The 18,650-nt window shown below is 48.4% G+C and overlaps 1 protein-coding gene across 1 annotated transcript in view; it reads left to right on the top strand.

Moving 5' to 3' along the window:
• The window catches only part of CADM3 (cell adhesion molecule 3), a 132,435-nt gene that overhangs the window by 39,067 nt on the left and 74,718 nt on the right, over window positions 1–18,650 (top strand). The gene's annotated exons all lie outside the window — the stretch shown is intronic.

Raw genomic sequence — 18,650 nt, 5'->3', positions numbered from 1 at the left:
GAGAGGCCAGCTGCTGAGTGGGGAGTTGTGGGAGTGGATGGGGGGCTTGCTGTGGAGTTGGTTTCTGATGCTCTTGTGCTTTGTGGTTTGGCTGAGATGGCCCCAGCACTGAGCATTCACTGACTGAATGGCTCATCAGGGTCCTGTTTGATTGATCCCTAAATGAGAGCTTCTGAGAGCAGCTTATTTTGGGGCCTGTGGGGGAGTCTGTGAGTCAGCGAATGGCAGGTTAAGACAGGAGGGGCGGGGGGACCCATACAGGCAGCCAAGATCTTAACGCAACTACCTTTGAGCTTCTAATTGTGAGTGACTCCTCCCAGAGCCACTGCAGCCACAGACAATGCCCAAAATCCATGCTGAGAGCAGAGCAGGGACAAAGCCTGCCCAATGCTGAGCCGGGCTGGGGAACTCAGGGGGCTTAAGGGCAGGGGAAAGCAAAGCCCCCAGGCAGCCCAAGGCTGGCAATCAAGGAGGCTGCGCTTTGCCAGAAGGGTGGTTACAAAGGCACTTGCATGGGGAGGCAACACAGAGCCTCTATCTCTGCCTGGTTCCAAGAGGAGGGGCTCTGACGCAGAGCCCTTCTCCCCTGCTACAGGAGGCTCACAGTGTACCTCACAGAGAGCCAGTGATGACCCCTCCTGACCTCCCCATGCTTTAAGGAAGCTTCAAGGAAGCTTCATTCAGGTGGCTGTACAGATGGGAAAACCGAGGACCAGAGGGGAAGAGATTTGCCCAGTGACAGTGTAAGGAATTGGGTGGAGGTTGTGAGCATGTGGGGCTGAGAGCTGTGAGCATGGATGGGTGTGAGAGGGTGTTCCAGGCTTTGGGGGCAGTCCCTCTGACTGCCCCTTGTGGCCTGTGGGAGTGTCAGGAGCTCCTCCCCAGCAGGATGGTGTCTGCCTGCCTTTCTCTCCTTAGAGCTTGAGTTAATCTCTGTAGCCCAAGTGACCACTGGAGCCCCTCACTATGGAAACATTGACCTGGCTGTTATTGGCCGCAGGCGCGTTCTCAGCCAGGCCAACCCACTGGGACCAGTGGAGGGGAAGTGCTGCCTCAGAAGAATGCACAGCACCCACCCCCCCACCCCCAATGGCCTGCTGGTGACCCAGTGCAGCAGGATCCCCAACACAAACGCACACAACCAGGGGCACGCACACAGCCAGGGGCACACGCACAACACACCTCCAACCAAGGACCATATGCTCAGAATTCATACAAACATGCTCACGCAGGCCTACAACCCAAATCAGGGAATTACACGCACGCTCTCTCTCTCTCACACACACACCCAACCCGGGGAATCACACACAACTAACTTGAGAATACAAGTTTGGTTGATAAAGGTAACAGTGTTGACATAACATACTGACACTTTTGTAGGCGTTTGACTTGGTACTGCACAACATTTTGATTACAAAAATAGAACAATATAAAATTAACCTGGCACACATTGCTGGTGTGGTCAGGACTATGTCGGAGGGAGAGCTTCTCCTGCTGACATAACTACTGCTGCTCGTTGGGGGTGGTTTAATTATGCCGATGAGAGATTTGCCTACCCCCCGCCATCGGCATAGAACGGCTACATGGGAGACCTTACAGAAGAAGAGTTCTGTGTAGTTCAAAAGCTTGTCTCTCTCACCAACAGAAGTTGGTCCAATAAAATATGTTACCTCACCTGCATTGTCTCTGCCAGGTCTACACTACAGACCTATATTGGTATAACTACATTGCTCAGGAGTATGAAAAATCCACACCCCATAGCAACGCAGTTATGTCGACCTAATGCCCTGTGCAGACAGCACTATGTCGATGGGAGGGCTTCTCCCGTCAACATTGCTACTGCCTCTTGGAGATGTGGAATAACTACACCGATGGGAGAAGATCTCCCATGGGAATAGGAACATCTTTACTTAAGCGCTACAGCAGTGCAATTGCATCAATGCAGAATTTTAAATGTAGACCTGCCTTTAGTATCATCTGTAAACTTTTCAACTTTATTGTTTACCCCATTTTCCAGATCATTTATGAATATGCTGACCAGCACTGGTCCCTGTACAGATCCTTGGGACCTCACAAATAGTGAGGTAAATAACCTCTCTCTGTGAATGCTGACTGATATTTCTGCCCTTTGTTTCCTGTCTTTTAATCAGTGACTGAACCATGAGAGGACCTTTCCTCTTAACACGACTGCTTATTTTGCTTAAGAGCCTTTGGTGAGGAAATTTGTCAAAGGCTTTCTGAGAGTCCAAGTACATTATATCCACTGGATTACCCATGCCCACGTGTTTGTTGACACCCTCAAATAATTCTAATAGATTGCTGAGGCATGATACTCCTTTACAAAAACTGTGTTGACTCTTCCCCAACAAATCGTGTTCATCTGTGTATCTGATAATTCTGTTCTCTACTGTAGTTTCAACCAATTTTCCTGGTACTGAAGTTAGGCTTCCCGGCTTATAATTGCCAGGTTCACCTCTGGCGCCTTGTTTAAACATCAGCATTGCAACAGCTATCCTCCAGTCATCTGATACAGAGGCTGATTTAAGGGATAGGTTTCATACTACAGTTAGTAGTTCTGCAATTTCATATTTCAGTTCCTTCAGAACTCTTGGGTGATACCATCTCATCCTGGTGACTTATTACTGTTTAACTTATCAATTTGTTCCAAAACCTCCTCTATCAACACCTCAATCTGGGACACTTCCTCAGATTTGTCACCTAAAAAGAATGCCTCCGGTGAGGGAATCTCCTTCACATCCTCTGCAGTGAAGACTGATGCAAAGAATTCATTTAGCTTCTCCGCACTGGGCTTGTGTTCCTTGAGTGCTCCTTTGGCACCTCGATTGTTCAGTGACCCCACTGATGGTTCAATGGGCTTCCTGTTTCTGATGTACTTCAAAAAAAATTGCTGTTAGTTTTTGTGTCTTTTGCTGTTTGCTCTTCAAATTCTTTCTTGGCCTTCCTAATGATAGTTTTCCACTTGACTTGCCAGAGTTTATGCTCCTTTCCATTTTTCTCAGTAGGATTTGACTTACAATTTTTAAAGAATGCTGTTTTGCCTCTAACAGAGTCTTTTATACATTGTTGTTTAGCCATTGTGGTATTTATTTTTTTATTTTTTATTTGGGGTATACATTTAATTTTGAGTCCCCATTATGTTTTTTTTTCTTTTTAGAAAGTTTCCATGCAGCTTGCAGGCATTTCACTCTTGTGGCTGTTCCTTTTAATTTCCATTTAACTAGCTTTCTCATATTTGTGTAGCTCCCCTTTTTGAAGTTAAATGCTACTGTAGTGGGCTTCTTTTGTATTCGCACTCCACGCACAAGGATGTTGAATTTACTTACATTCTTCTTAGAATGATAATCCCTATTGTATTCCACTGAGGTTTACGCATGTGCACTATGTGCCTGGACTCAAGGAATTTGAAAGTAGCGTCCATTGGTCTACTCATGTTTCCTGGCTCGCCTCTGCTTCCGTCCAAGGTGATAAAGAGCAGGGCTGGCTGACCATGTCTCCAGTTCCTTCTCACCGTCACATGGTCTGGGTTGGAACTTTCAGGGTCCTCATCTCTGACACACTTTTAAATAAGATAATTGTACATAGTTTTAAAATTTTTAGTAGTTTTATTGTAGTTTTAGTGGTAGGTGGAGGGTCTTGTTTTTTTCACCAGAACCTCTCTTCCTCCCCCCACCCCACCCCAGAAGTACGCCCAGGACTATGGGCTTCAAACTCTGCATCTCCTGCCCATACTCCTTTTCGGTCAGTGACAAACACCAGTGCTGCCTCTACTGCTTGGGAGAAGCTCACATCACGTGCAGGTGCAGTATTTGCCAATCTTTCCCCAGCCGCACCCGAGAAGGCTGGGCTCTCTGTCTCCAGAAGCACCTCACGGAGCTTGCCATGAGGTCTCATTCGGACCCAGACTGGGGAACCCTCCCACCCCCATACATCGGCCTGAATCAACAAGGAGTACCATGTCTGAATCCTGTGTTGATGGAACCACCCCCATGGACTCCATGGCGGGGCCTAGTTGGGAGGTAAGGAAGCATACCCATAAGCTTAGGACTAAGTCTTCCTCAAAATCTAAGACAGTGGAAGCTCCTTCCACAAGTCCAAGCCATGGGGACGAAGCTTCTGCTAAGTCCCATAGGCACAAGAAGAAATCCCACAAACAATGGAGCCAGCAATTTTGAGCACTGGTCCACAGATACCATCATCAGAGGCACCCCACAAGATGTGGGATCCTCCCATTCCGGGAAAGTCCATGGTGCTGGCACCAATAGCAGGCAAAGAGAGGGTGCCTCTGACACTGGGAAGATCCGGAACCATAGCAGATCCCCAACATGTATTTGCCTTGCCAGACCCGGAGTCACCACGTCAGTCAGGCCTCTCCCCGTCTAGAGAGATTATTCCTCCGCCATGGGATATGCCCCAATACGGGACCCCTTGCCATCCACTCTAATAATCTACACTCTTCCACCGGTTCTAATGGTTCTGTTATTTGAACTGGAGTCCGCCTTCTCCTCCTCCTATGAATCAGAAGTGAGAGAGGAACCTTCACCTGCCTCCTCCCATGGGATCCTTCCAGCAGGTGCTCGGACCCGCCCTTAGTCTGGTCCTGGTGGTGCCACTGGAACTGGCGAGATTTTCCTCTTCATCTCTGGATGAAGCAGTGACTGCAGCATCCCCTTCTCCTCTGGATGACTTTGGGCAATTTCAGGAACTGTTGTGGAGAATCGCTGGGAAACTCCAAATTCCCCTGGAAGAAATCCAGGACACTCAGCATAAATTGCTTGATATCCTCCACGCTTCGGGACTAGGCAGAGTTGCATTGCCAATTAATGACACTATTCTGGAGCCTGCCAAAACAGCGTGTCACACCCCTGCCACATGTATGGCTAGCTCCAAAGGGCCTGAAAAATGTTACTATGTTCCTGCCAAGGGGTATGAGAGTTCCTTTGTTCTCACCCTCCTCCAAACTCCCTAGTTGCCCAGGTGGCAACTGAATGAGCCAAACAGCACCCTCAATCTACACCCAGCTGATAAAGAGGGCAAGTGTGGATTTAAGGTATTTTCCTCATTTAGCCTTCAAGTCAGGATCATGACTTATCATGTTACTAGCCACGTAGGACTTCCTGAATTACAGTAAATTCAAGGAATTTACTGATAGCCTGCACCAACACAATCAGGCTTGTTTTCAGATGCTTATTGAGGAAGGGAAGGTGCTAGGCAGAACAGCCTTCCAGTCGGCGGTAGATGCAGCAGATACCTCCCCCAGGTCCATGGCTACAGCCATATGCTTGGGGAGTCTTGGCTCCATTCCTCTGGTTTCCTCAGAGAGGTACAGAGCACTATTGAAGATCTTCCTTTCAATGAATCCCATTCTTTAAACCAAAAGACGGCTGAATCGCTGCATATCCTCAAGGATTCCAGAGCCGCTCTTGGCATATACGCTCCTCCTCAAAGCTCAAATTCTGCCACCCACCCAACGCTCTAGGTCCCCCCTATTCTACCCTCAGAGACCTTATGAGCCTCTGAGGAAACGCCAAAAGATTCAGATCTTGCTGCCCAGGGCCCTCTTCACAGGTTTTGATGTTGCAGCTAAAACCTCCAGACACGAGGTATTTCTGAGGTGACCCTGAGAGCTGCCAAACACTATACTTACCACTTCATGACCCACCCTGTCCCCTTCGGGGGTCGTTTAGCACTCTTTTCCCATGCTTGGAGTGCGATAACAGACAAATGGGTGTTGAAAGTCAATGAAGTCAGGCTTTCATTGTATCAGCATCCCTTGTTCCCTTTCTCTTCAGCTGGGGGAATTCTCTGAAAGGAAAAGCCCCTTGCCTGACAGTCTCTTAGATGGTGCTAAAGACAGTAATAACTGGGTCCATACTTTACAGTGCAAAGGCTTTCACTGTTTTGCCTTCTTATCTGTATCTTATGCTCTTTGCTAGCTCTTCTGGTCGCTTAGGAGCTGGCATTTAAACCTCCTGTTCTCCCTGAGTAGGTCTGCATTAAACATTAAACAGTGTGAAACAGTCCTAGGGCAAGCAAACCATTAAACATCCTTTTTACCTTTTATTAAAAATACAGAAAAGAAGGCAAAACAGTGAAAGCAGCATTGTAAAGTATGAAGTCAGGCTTTCATTGTATCAGTATCCCTTGTTCTCTTTCTGTTCAGTGGGGGAAGTCTCTGTAAGGAAAAGCCTCTTGTCTGACAGTCTCTTAGATGGCACTAAAGATGGTAATAACTGTTCTTTTGGGGAAAAGAGTGGAAGTTGGCTGAGCTGGGCTGGAGCTCTTATTGTTGCTGTTGTTAAAGTCCAATCTGATTTCTTAGAACAAGACAAATAGACACAAGAGGGGAGAGAAAAGATCAACAAAGAGAAAATGCAGCTTCTGTCTCTGGTGCTGTCTCTCACTTGCAATCTCACTGCTGCAGAAACGCAGGCCCAGCACAGGTCTCACCAGCTGCTCCAAGACCTGGCAAACTTGTACCAGCATCAGGTTTCTCAGGTCATTGCTTTGAACTGCTTTTCTGGTCAAAGACTTACAGCATTGTTGCAAAATATACAGTCTTGGGAAGCTAAGCCACTCTCATTAGCCAGAAGGTAAAAGGAGAGAGCTAGGAAAGGGAAGAAATAAGGTAGAGTAGGAGAAGGACACATGGGGGTGGGGGAGGAGGGAAGAAAAGGGGAGACAAAATCTCATATCCCAGGTGGAGTTTGGGATTTAGCCAGAGCTGGTAGAGGTGCTGATATTATCTGGGTCCCTCTCTCCTGCCTGGTCTGGTCAGGACACCTCTCAGGATTAGGTTGATGATGGTTTGGGGTCCCAGGAGATAGTGGAGGTGGCAGCCATGATGGTGAAGCGTGCTCCAGCCTTGTATTTCAGTCGGTTGTGTCGGAGTAGCCAACTTTCCCCCGAAGAGTTTTCTTTTGAGGACCCCAAAAGGGAGTGATGAGTGGTGTTACCTGCACATTCTAGGGCACCCCACCTTTACCCTTCCATGGGCTCAAGGCATAACCTGGTTAATCTAGGCACCCCCACCGTTACCCAGCTCGGGGCCACCCAGATCCATTTCCTAGAGCTCAGGTTGTAAACAGTTCCTAGGACTCAGGGTGTAATCTTCTGCAGGTTTGTGGGGCCTCTTACCAGTGAAAGAACCTTGCACAGTAATATAGTAATATTCTTAGCCTCTATTTATTAACAGTTACCAAAACAGAATACACACGCTAAGCATACAATGCTCATCACTCCCAATAAGGCAGACAAACTTTTCCTGCTGGCCAGTCAGGATCAGGTTGTCCGCAGCTCCTCCAGCTTCTGCAGGGTGTTGAGCTCTGGCAGCTCCGATCTTGGCCTGTGTCTTGGAGTTAGGTTCCAAAGAACTCCCTTTTGGACCCCAGTTTATATAGTTAAACTTGAGTCCTACTTAGCTGTACCTTCACCAATCTTTTTAAACTAAAGTGCTACAAAATAATTTCTTTGACCAGTCCTAACATATTGCAAAATAATTCTTTACCCAATCATACCCCACCACGTTAATTGATTTAAATCTTGCAAAATTAGTTATGCAACAGACAGAAACGATCAACGAACAAGACAGAGATCATACAGATAAACAGTAGAGAAGTAGGGACCATAAAGGCAAAAACAATAAAGTACAGATTTCACAATTACAACTGTTGATAAGTGATTCCTTGCCAGGCAGGATGCTGTCAAACAAAGTTTTCTTTAACCATCTTAAGATCTCTTTCTTTATCTGGTGATGGTGGGTGCTATTAATACAGGAGCACCTCTTTAACAGCCTGATATTTCATTAGTTTAATGTAATTTAGATGGAATGTGAGGATGTGACTTTCTGCTTTTTAACTCATGGCTACTGCTGCCCTAATGTGGCTGCAGAAGAAGACTCAGACCTTACTTTTGAAGTAGCCCAGCTCCTCGTTATTTTGTTCACCATTTAGGCTTAATTTCTGACAAACTAATTCTGGTTCACTGATTTCTGGTTCCACACTTCTCGTTTGCACTAGCCATGTGATCAAGGATTTTATCCCTTAGGGTTTGAGCACGCAGTCATTCTCTCAGGAAAACTGAAAGAAGGATTGCACCTTTCTGAATTGCTGCTCCCTGCTGCAAAGGAGTTAAGTGCCTGCCTGCCCCTCCATCCTGCATGCCAACCCCTTGTCCCTAGAGTGCCTCGAGCTATGGGCATACCAACCAGCAATCAGACTCCATCCTCCAGCGACAGCTTCCTTCTCTCTCCTCTGCACGGAGAACAGAACATAAAGCTCCGGTATTCCCTGGGGGCATGATTCTGATGGATGAGGGATATTTCCTTCTGGGCTTGGACTCTCTACCCTCCCATCTGCAAGTTATAGAGCCCCAGTGAATCAGAGCCAGAGATTAGCTCAGGGACCAGGGCAGCAGCCTTCCATGCAGGACGTTTCCAGGCTTTGCTCACTCCCCTCTTCCCTGGGAGACCATTCCCCAGCCCTAATCCATCTGTCTGCCACAGAGCTTTCCTGGAGATGCAGCTCTTTGGTCCTTCTGTTCATTTCATCCCATTGCTCATACTTATCCCACCTAAATCATGCCCGCTATTGTGCACTATGGGCCTGTCAGCTGTAATCTCACACACATGCGCACTCATGCACACTGTAGCATACATGCCCAAACACACTAGCACACATACAGACTAGCACACACATATATACTAGTGTGCATGCACAAATACATCCTTAATTACCATTTCACCAAATAATCAGGTTTAGCTCCTTTAGTATTTTCTCATAAAGGAATCCTTCTAGCATCTTTGCTACTCTTCTCTGAACTCTATCTGGCTGGTCAATATCTTTGCAATGAGGCGTCCAGGATGGAAACAATATTCTGGAGCACTCTAGAGAAGGCCCATCCCCTTCCTGCTCTGGGGGCAAACTTACACTACCCTCTTTACAGCCCTGTGATGCTGGGAGCTGCTATTCACCCTCCCTACTCAGGCTCTTTTACTCTTTCCTGCTGCCCAGTTGTCTTCCTCCCACTGACTATCTGGGTCTGGGATATTTCCCAGACGTCAGATCTGCTGTTTCCCAAGCAGAATCCCAGTTTGTCCTTCCCACATGTCCAGCTTCTGCAGCTCTCTAGGATTATGTCTCTGTCCTCCAGGTGCTGGCGGTTCCTCCCAGTTTAGTATCATCTGCGTTGCATATTATCCACCCAGAGCATTGATGAAGATCCAGGAAGAGATAGGGTTGCCAACCCTCCAGGATTCATAGAATCATAGAATCATAGAATATCAGGGTTGGAAGGGACCCCTGAAGGTCATCTAGTCCAACCCCCTGCTCGAAGCAGGACCAATTCCCAGTTAAATCATCCCAGCCAGGGCTTTGTCAAGCCTGACCTTAAAAACTTCCAAGGAAGGAGATTCCACCACCTCCCTAGGCAACGCATTCCAGTGTTTCACCACCCTCTTAGTGAAAAAGTTTTTCCTAATATCCAATCTAAACCTCCCCCACTGCAACTTGAGGCCATTACTCCTCGTTCTGTCATCTGCTACCATTGAGAACAGTCTAGAGCCATCCTCTTTGGAACCCCCTTTCAGGTAGTTGAAAGCAGCTATCAAATCCCCCCTCATTCTTCTCTTCTGCAGGCTAAACAATCCCAGCTCCCTCAGCCTCTCCTCAGAAGTCATGTGTTCTAGACCCCTAATCATTTTTGTTGCCCTTCGCTGGACTCTCTCCAATTTATCCACATCCTTCTTGTAGTGTGGGGCCCAAAACTGGACACAGTACTCCAGATGAGGCCTCACCAATGTCGAATAGAGGGGGACGATCACGTCCCTCGATCTGCTCGCTATGCCCCTACGTATACATCCCAAAATGCCATTGGCCTTCTTGGCAACAAGGGCACACTGCTGACTCATATCCAGCTTCTCGTCCACTGTCACCCCTAGGTCCTTTTCCGCAGAACTGCTGCCTAGCCATTCGGTCCCTAGTCTGTAGCGGTGCATTGGATTCTTCCGTCCTAAGTGCAGGACCCTGCACTTATCCTTATTGAACCTCATCAGATTTCTTTTGGCCCAATCCTCCAATTTGTCTAGGTCCTTCTGTATCCTATCCCTCCCCTCCAGCGTATCTACCACTCCTCCCAGTTTAGTATCGTCCGCAAATTTGCTGAGAGTGCAATCCAGCACTTGACTTGGAGTCTCCAGGAATTAAAGATGAATCTTTAATTAAAGATCACGTCACATGATGAAACCTCCAGGAATACATCCAAACCAAATTGGCAACCCTAGGAAGAGACCAGGTCTAGCAATGGTCGTGGCAGTGCCCAACAATACTGGAGAGGTTAGCACTGCTCTTTGTTTATGGCTCTGCAGCCAGTTTTCTGTCTTGGCTGCAGTTTTCCTTCACCAGCTAATTTGAATTAATTATAAGCACAGGGTTTAGGAGACACCATGTCAAATTCTTTGCTAAAATCCAGAGCTGATGTCTTCTGCTTTGTCTTCATCCTTTCCCTTTGTAAAATGCATGTCAACAAAAACAATCAGTTGTGAGTGTCAGAATTTATTCCCCAAAGCAACTTACTGCTTATGGTTCCATTCCCCTCCAGATGTTTAGTGATGCTTGTCAGTGTTCCGTCCATTGTTTTATATGGGGTGATGGAAGAGTGAGACTTTCAGGTGTCAATTTCCAGGGTAGATTCTTGTTTCCTTCTGTGAAGACCAGTACTGCAATGCATTTGCTTCCCTCCAGTTGTCCACGATATTTGCTCTGTTCTCTGTGACTTTCCCAAAATAACTGCCATTGATGCAGTAAGCTGGTTACCCGATTCCTTTATTGCTCCCATCTGCCATTGTGCTGCCCATTCACTGTCCAGAGAAGAGTGTGAGGAACTTCACAAGGACCTAACCAAGCCAGGTGAATGGGCCACCTGGTGGCAGGGGAAGTTAAATATTGATAAATGCAGAGTAATGGACATTGGAGGGAAATGTATGAATTGCTCATACACCTCCCTGGGATCTAAATTAACTGTAACAATTCATGGAAAAGACCTGGGCATCATTACTGACAGGCCAAGTGAGACCCTCTTTCTAAAGTCCAAAAAGGCAAAGGACATGTAGACTGCATAAGGGATCAGATGGAGAATGATACAGGGAATACTTTATCGCCATTCTATAAATCAGTGGTGCAGCCTCACCTGGATACTGCGATGGTCACCCCATCCCAGCAAGGGATTTGACAGGGTCAGAGAAGTGTGACAAGAGTGAGTAGGAATCTGGGAAACCTCTGCTATGAGGAGACACTGAATAGATGGGGATTGTTACTTTAGAGAGGGGACATGGGAAAAATTTATAAAATAGTGACTGGTCTAGAGAAGGGAGATTGGGGGATTCTGGTTTCCCTGCCTCATAACAGAAGAGTGAGGGATGTTCACTGACATTGAAAGGTAGCAAACTCAGAACTGATAAGAGAAAATACGTTTTTCCTCACCAGATAATTAGACTCTGGAACTCGCTGCCACAGGAACTTACTGAGGCCAAGAACATAGGAAAACTGAAAGAAGGATTGCACCTTTCTTTTGAGAATGAGAATACACAGAGCTAGAATAGTTAATACTAAATAAAAGGATTTGGAGAGTTATGGGATTGGGTCTGAAGCTTAACATTTGTATATCATGGCGAGGGTAAATGGATAAGAAGGGATTTAAAATGAGGCCTGGATGGGCTGGACATCAACTGATCTGTAAAAGTCTATATGGTGGTTGGCAGTTAAACATTAGAAAGATGGCTATTAGTCACCTCCTCCCCCTCCCCCACAGGGTTGGGGACTGTGGCTGATGACCAGTTCCTGCTGAGTGGGGGTTATCTTCAGAAAACTGCTTTGAAAAATGGGTGTGCAGGGTGTTGGCTGGCATCAGGGGGCACAAGGTGGGGACCTCTGGACACAGCAGTGGGAGGCTGTTAGTCTTCAGTGCAAGGGGATGTCAGAGAAGGGGCTTGCTTTCCAGAGATGTGAGGGTTTCCTTTGGGTCAAAGTGAGCGAAGGGTGGCTGGCCTTCGTGGATAAGGCGAAGGGCATCATACAGCTCCTCCCAGTTAGCTCAGCCCCTTTCACTTTGTGTGTAACTCACTGTCCCTAGCAGCACCCTCTGGGGATTCATACCAGCAGCTGGACAGCAAAGTCCATCAGCTCAGAGAGGAAGCACAGGCAGGGTAGGCTGGACCCAATCCCTCCCAGTCAGAGGTATCTTCTAGGGTTGCCAACTTTCTAGTCGCAAAAAAACAAACACCCCTGCCCCGAGGCCCCGCCCCTGCTCACTACATTTCCCCTCCCTCACTGGCTCGCTCTCCCCCACCCTCACTCACTTTTGCTGGGCTGGGGCAGGGGATTGGGGTGTGGGAGGGGGTGAGGGCTCTAACGGGGCATGTGGGCTCCTGGGTGGGACCAGAAATGAGGGATTCAGGGTGTGGGAGGGGGCTCCAGGCTGGGGCAGGGAGTTGGGTTGAGGGCTCTGGGCTGGGTTGCTGGCTCTGGACTGGGGCCGGGGATGAGAGGTTTGGCTTGCAGGAAGGGGCTCCAGACTGGGGGGTGGGGCCAAGGGATTCGGAGTGCGGAAGGGGGCTATGGGTTGAGGCAGGGAGTTGGGGTGCAGGAGGGGGTGAGGGCGTTGGGCTGGGAATGAGGGGTTTGGGATGCAGAAGGGTGCTCCAGGTTTGTGGGGGCTCAGGGCTGGGGCAGAGGGTTGGGGTGCAGGCGGGGGTGAGGGTGTTTGGCTGGGGGTGCTAGCTCTGGGATGGGCCAGGGATGAGGGGTTTGGGATGCAGGAGGGTGCTCTGGGTTTGTGTGGGGGGTGGTCAGGGCTGGGACAGGGGATTGGGGCTCAGAGTTGGAGAATGGGCTTACCTCAGGTGGATCCTGGTTAGCGGCGCAGTGGGGGCGGTTCCCAGTCAGCAGCACACTGTGCGGGCTAAGGCAGGTCAAAAACCGGACACCTGGTCACCCTAGTATCTTCTGCCAGCAAGGGGTGTGTGCAAGGGCTCTGGCAGGCCTCACAAGGAGGGAGCCCAAACAATAAGGAGGAGCCATGAGAGGGGGCAGAGGGCAAGGCAGAGAGGATATGAAACCTTCCTCATCAGGGCAGAAGCCAGCCTCTGTTAGTGACCAGGAGGCTTCCCTGAGATGGTATATTGAGGACTGTTAAAATTGTAGGCAGTCACTTCAAATTTCAGGGGTTCCTGGTCCTGCATGGGGGCTCTGTAGGGAAGCATGCAATTGCGGCCTAGTAGCAGACAGTCTGCAGCTGGGCAGCCTATATTAGTGAGGGAGGGGGAGTTGTGTCTCACTTAGGGAGCAGCCTGCTTTCTCTCTTTCTGTTTTGGAGTTCTTGTGGGTTATTTTGAGTTGTAAGTACTAAAGTGGTGTTACATTGCAACTTTCCAGCAGGAGTATTTAATGTATGTAGTTAACTACTCTGTGGGTCTGCCATGACCATACCACCTGGGGCATGCAAGCCAAGCGCTGCCCACTGTGTGGAACTTGCACCATAGGTGCTGAGTTTCTAGTCTGCTGGGGGGGTGCTCCCCCTCATCTCTGCCCAGACCCCGCCCCCGCTCTACTCCTTCTCCCCTGCTCTACCCCGCCTCTTCCTGCCCTGCCTTTTCCCTGCTCAGTTCTGCCCCCTTCCCTGAGCGCGCTGCGCCTTCGCTCCACCCCCTTTCCGGCAGCTGATCCGTGGTAGGTGCAGGGAGGGAGGGGGAGGTGCTGATTGGCGGAGCCCGCTGGCAGGCAAGAAGTGCTGGGGGAGGGAGAGACATTGATGGGGGGCTGCCAGTGGGTGCTAAGCACCCACCATTTTTTTCCGTGGGTGCTCCCGCCTCAGAACACCCACAGAGTCAGCACCTATGACATGCACATTCCTCCAAAGCAGCCATCTCGCATTGGGAGCCAGGGTTGGATGGGTGGGGTCTCATCCAGTCTGGTGATTCCCATGTCTCTGGGCCATTGAGAGGGGGAAGAAACCATCAGCAGCTCCTTGGGGGGAGGGACAGCTCAGTGGTTTGAGCATTGGCCTGCTAAACCCAGGGTTGTAAGTTCAATCCTTGAGGGAGCCATTTAGGGATCTGAGGCAAAAATTGGGGCTTGGCCCTGCTTTGAGCAGGGGGTTGGACTACATGACCTCCTGAGGTCTCTTCTAACCCTGATATTCTATGATTCCTTGCCCCTTCACCTGGTACAGCTGCTGGATGTGTACTGTCCACTGCTCCCTGCCCCAGATACTGCTGCTGGATGTGTACTGTCTGTCTACTGCTCCCTGTCCCCAGTGCCTTGGCTATGCATGATAAAGCTGGAATTTTCTGTAATATTTTTATAACCCCTATGTGTGCATCAATTTTCCCTGTCTTTCACATAGTTACCGAGTGCAGGGAAAAAGGACATCTTTTATTGGACCAACTTCAGTTGGTGAGAGAGACAAGCTTTTGAGCTAACACAGAGCTCTTTTTCAGGTCTGGGGAAAGTTCTCAGAGTGGCACAGCTAAGTACAAATTGGAACTGATTATTTAGCATAAGGAGTTAACACATATTCTAAGCGACCATTCAAGGTAGAGTGGCTCATTAATATCACTGCAGTCATAGGACAAAAAGGGGTATTTGGGGGTTACAGATTGTTGTAATAAGCCATAAAGCCAGTGTCTTTATTAAGTCCATGATTTTTAGTGTGTAGCAAACTTACGAATTTAAGCTCCTAGGCTCATCTTTTGAAGGTGTTGTGCAGGTGTCCTCTGAGGATGAGAACTGAGAGACCAGGTTAGAGTGATCACTTTTTGAAGCATTTGCCCACAGGTGTTTTTGTCTTTTAGCAAAAAGAAAAGGAGTACTTGTGGCACCTTAGAGACTAACCAATTTATTTGAGCATGAGCTTTCGTGAGCTACAGCTCACTTCATCAGATGCATACCGTGGAAACTGCAGCAGACTTTATATATACACAGAGAATATGAAACAATACCTCCTCCCACCCCACTGTCCTGCTGGTAATAGCTTATCTAAAGTAATCGTCAGGTTAGGCCATTTCCAGCACAAATCCAGGTTTTCTCACCCTCCACCCCCCCACACAAATTCACTCTCCTGCTGGTGATAGCCCATCCAAAGTGACAACTCTTTACACACTGTGCATGATAATGAAGTTAGGCCATTTCCTGCACAAATCCAGGTTCTCTCACTCCCTCACCCCCCTCCAAAAACCCACCCCCATACACACACAGACTCACTCTCCTGCTGGTAATAGCTCGTCCAAACTGACCACTCTCCAAGTTTAAATCCAAGTTAAACCAGAACATCTGGGGGGGGGGTAGGAAAAAACAAGAGGAAATAGGCTACCTTGCATAATGACTTAGCCACTCCCAGTCTCTATTTAAGCCTAAATTAATAGTATCCAATTTGCAAATGAATTCTAATTCAGCAGTTTCTCGCTGGAATCTGGATTTGAAGTTTTTTTGTTTTAAGATAGCGACCTTCATGTCTGTGATTGCGTGACCAGAGAGATTGAAGTGTTCTCCGACTGGTTTATGAATGTTATAATTCTTGACATCTGATTTGTGTCCATTTATTCTTTTACGTAGAGACTGTCCAGTTTGACCAATGTACATGGCAGAGGGGCATTGCTGGCACATGATGGCATAAATCACATTGGTGGATGTGCAGGTGAACGAGCCTCTGATAGTGTGGCTGATGTTATTAGGCCCTGTGATGGTGTCCCCTGAATAGATATGTGGGCACAATTGGCAACGGGCTTTGTTGCAAGGATAAGTTCCTGGGTTAGTGGTTCTGTTGTGTGGTATGTGGTTGTTGATGAGTATTTGCTTCAGGTTGCGGGGCTGTCTGTAGGCAAGGACTGGCCTGTCTCCCAAGATTTGTGAGAGTGCTGGGTCATCCTTTAGGATAGGTTGTAGATCCTTAATAATGCGTTGGAGGGGTTTTAGTTGGGGGCTGAAGGTGACGGCTAGTGGCGTTCTGTTATTTCCTTTGTTAGGCCTGTCCTGTAGTAGGTAACTTCTGGGAACTCTTCTGGCTCTATCAATCTGTTTCTTTACTTCCGCAGGTGGGTATTGTAGTTGTAAGAAAGCTTGACAGAGATCTTGTAGGTGTTTGTCTCTGTCTGAGGGGTTGGAGCAAATGCGGTTGTATCGCAGAGCTTGGCTGTAGACGATGGATCGTGTGGTGTGGTCAGGGTGAAAGCTGGAGGCATGCAGGTAGGAATAGCGGTCAGTAGGTTTCCGGTATAGGGTGGTGTTTATGTGACCATTGTTTATTAGCACTGTAGTGTCCAGGAAGTGGATCTCTTGTGTGGACTGGACCAGGCTGAGGTTGATGGTGGGATGGAAATTGTTGAAATCATGGTGGAATTCCTCAAGGGCTTCTTTTCCATGGGTCCAGATGATGAAGATGTCATCAATATAGCGCAAGTAGAGTAGGGGCTTTAGGGGACGAGAGCTGAGGAAGCGTTGTTCTAAATCAGCCATAAAAATGTTGGCATACTGTGGGGCCATGCGGGTACCCATAGCAGTGCCGCTGATCTGAAGGTATACATTGTCCCCAAATGTGAAATAGTTATGGGTAAGGACAAAGTCACAAAGTTCAGCCACCAGGTTAGCCGTGACATTATCGGGGATAGTGTTCCTGACGGCTTGTAGTCCATCTTTGTGTGGAATGTTGGTGTAGAGGGCTTCTACATCCATAGTGGCCAGGATGGTGTTATCAGGAAGATCACCGATGGATTGAAGTTTCCTCAGCAAGTCAGTGGTGTCTCGAAGGTAGCTGGGAGTGCTGGTAGCGTAGGGCCTGAGGAGGGAGTCTACATAGCCAGACAATCCTGCTGTCAGGGTGCCAATGCCTGAAATGATGGGGCGCCCAGGAGTTCCAGGTTTATGGATCTTGGGTAGTAGATAGAATATCCCAGGTCGGGGTTCCAGGGGTGTGTCTGTGCGGATTTGATCTTGTGCTTTTTCAGGAAGTTTCTTGAGGGGGGTGAGGGAGTGAGAGAACCTGGATTTGTGCAGGAAATGGCCTAACTTCATTATCATGCACAGTGTGTAAAGAGTTGTCACTTTGGATGGGCTATCACCAGCAGGAGAGTGAATTTGTGTGGGGGGGTGGAGGGTGAGAAAACCTGGATTTGTGCTGGAAATGGCCTAACCTGACGATTACTTTAGATAAGCTATTACCAGCAGGACAGTGGGGTGGGAGGAGGTATTGTTTCATATTCTCTGTGTATATATAAAGTCTGCTGCAGTTTCCACGGTATGCATCTGATGAAGTGAGCTGTAGCTCACGAAAGCTCATGCTCAAATAAATTGGTTAGTCTCTAAGGTGCCACAAGTACTCCTTTTCTTTTTGCGAATACAGACTAACACGGCTGTTACTCTGAAACCTGTCTTTTAGCGTTTTTCAGTGTGAGTTCATTTGAGAACACAGTGATTGTCTGTCTCATTTCACCCTCAGAGTTGTTATTGGAGCATTTAGTACACTGGGATAGCTCTTGCAGGATCAGGGGGAGGGATAGCTCAGTGGTTGGACTAGATCAGGGGTCCCCAACATGGTGCCCACGGGCGCCATGGTGCTTGCCGGGGCGTTTTTGTGCACCCGCAGGACACCTTGCTGCCGAGAAGCGTCTCCGTTTCTCGGCGGCATTTCGGCGGCAGCACTTCTTCCCGGTGGTGCTTCTTTGTGGTGGCATTTTGACAGCGGGTTGTCTGGCACCCGCCACAATCTTCTGGGAATAGCAATATGCTATTCCCACAAGAAAGGTTGGGGACCACTGGACTAGATGACCTCCTGAGGTCCCTTCCAACCCTGATATTCTATATTTTTTAATTTTTTTAGACAGGGGGGAGGGGTAGCTCAGTGGTTTGAGCATTGGCCTGCTAAACCCAGGGTTGTGAGTTCAATCCTTGAGGGATTGGGGCAAAAATTGGGGATCCGTCCTGCTTTGAGCAGGGAGTTGGACTAGATGACCTCCTGAGGTCCCTTCCAACCCTGATAGTCTATGATTCCATGGATCTTGAAAGGTATTTTGTGGGAGCTATTGATCATTGTAGCAGTGGTGATACGTCTGCAGATTTTGTATCTGTTGTTCTGGCTGGGTCTGGTGCCACTCTTGGTTCCTGGTTTGTGGGAAGCTTGCTTCTGATGATGAGTTGGTGAGGCTGATGGGTTGTTTGAAGGCCAGAAGAGGGGATTTAGGAAAGATTTCTTCCAGGCTGCGGTCCCCTGTGACAGAGTGCAGGGTGCACACAGTTGAGCCTGCACTCTGATCACCCGATGTGATTTAGTTCCCCTTGAGAAAGCTGAGGGAGGTAGTTAGAGAATCAGAGTGGCTGGCTGGCTGGGATGGGAAGCCAAGAAGGAAGTCCCATGGGGGGGCGGGGAGGGAGACAGGATGGGACGGGACCAGACCAGACTAGAGCTAGTTGAGCCCAGTTACACTGAGACCACAGGGAAGGGAGACCTCTGTTCCTTTCAGGACCAGAGGTGCTGCTGGTGCTGTGAATAGACCGTTGCACAGGGATTGCTGTAGAAATGGTGGAGGGAACTTAAAATAAAAGGGTTTGGTGAAGGCACAACCACTGGAGTCCCTGCAGTTTCTGTGG

This window comes from Eretmochelys imbricata, chromosome 24 (genome assembly GCF_965152235.1).
Source record: "Eretmochelys imbricata isolate rEreImb1 chromosome 24, rEreImb1.hap1, whole genome shotgun sequence".
In the NCBI taxonomy this organism is placed as follows: domain Eukaryota; kingdom Metazoa; phylum Chordata; order Testudines; family Cheloniidae; genus Eretmochelys; species Eretmochelys imbricata.
The sequence above is the reverse complement of the archived record's forward strand: the minus strand, read 5'-3'. Positions and strand labels throughout refer to the sequence as shown.